This window comes from Octopus sinensis, linkage group LG6 (genome assembly GCF_006345805.1).
Source record: "Octopus sinensis linkage group LG6, ASM634580v1, whole genome shotgun sequence".
NCBI classification, from domain to species: domain Eukaryota; kingdom Metazoa; phylum Mollusca; class Cephalopoda; order Octopoda; family Octopodidae; genus Octopus; species Octopus sinensis.
The window spans coordinates 100,712,158-100,713,448 of record NC_043002.1 but is presented as its reverse complement, the minus strand read 5'-3'; the positions used below and the strand labels follow the sequence as shown (position 1 = coordinate 100,713,448).

Below are 1,291 nucleotides of genomic sequence, written 5' to 3'. Positions count from 1 at the left end.
CACTGGTGTGTCACGAGACGGCCCTAGGTGTGCCGCAGTGTAACCTGAATATAATTTGTTTCCTACGCTTTTAGTTGTATTTTTAGTTCAGGTGTGCCGCCGAATTCTGAAAAGAATATAAGTGTGCCGCAAGTGAAAAGAAGGTTGCAGAGCACTGGTCTAAGGTAACACCACAAGCCGTGAAGTGATCTGAATGGTTTGATAAACTGGATTGTTTGACTACCAGAAACGATCGTGGGGCGATCACCCAAAAGTTGCCTCGTTTCGCTTTTATACTGCACATTGAAGAAGTCCTCAGCTCAATGAGATAGCGTCTATGTGATGGTCAACCCTGCAAGAAATAGCAGCAAAATTTCTCAAAAGTCATACCTGGTGTCTATAATACAGACGTGATAGTGGTAACTGAAACGTCTTTTATCATAAGTTTGCTCCGATCTGACCTGAGGCTAAAAAAAATATTGAACAGCTTGCAAGCAATGGAGTAAATGTCTAACTTCGTAACCACTTTAATACAACAGGCCCATGAGCTAAAGTGTAGCAGCATTGGATTTTGTGAATCTGTTATTACATTATTGGTATTCGGCTTTAGATAATACATTTTATCGACCCTAGTGCGTAACTGGTACTTATTTAATCGACCCCGAAAGGATGAAAGGCAAAGTCGACCCCGGCGGAATTTGAACTCAGAACGTAACGGCAGACGAAATACTGCTAAGCATTTCGCCCGGCGCGCTAACGATTCTGCCAGCTCGCCACCTTAAAAGAGTGAGATGCTTACAGCACTAGATTTCCCAAGTGGCCACTCATCTAAGTACTCACTAGCCTCGACGTTGCTTAACTTCGGTGACAGGACGAGAACCGGTGCATTCAACATGATATGGCCGTAAGCAATAATAATAATAATGGTTTCAAATTTTGCTACAATTTTTGGCGAGAGAGGATGAATCGATTACATCGACCCCAGTGTTCAACTGGTACTTATTTTATCGACCGCGAAAGGATGAAAGGTAAAGTCGACTCGATGGAATTTTAACTCAGAACGTAGTGACGGATGAAATAGCGCTAAGCATTTCACCAACAGATTCTCAGGAAGGTACCCTCTCTTCTCCCTTCCATCCGACCTACAGACGCACACTTAGAGTATGCCTATTCACATGGGCCATTCTTGCCATATTCACCCACCTTTTAACGAACTAACTGGATAACAGTACCACCCTCTCCACCCTCATTTTCCTTTTCAGGTGGAACCTGAAAAATTCAATGAGGCCTTGGCCAAAAAGGAAGGTGCTCG

At 43.5% G+C, this 1,291-nt stretch overlaps 1 pseudogene; it reads right to left on the bottom strand.

Annotated features, from left to right (window-relative positions):
* Nucleotides 1-771: 771 nt before the first annotated feature.
* Nucleotides 772-889, bottom strand: LOC115213626 (annotated as a pseudogene).
* Nucleotides 890-1,291: the final 402 nt, after the last annotated feature.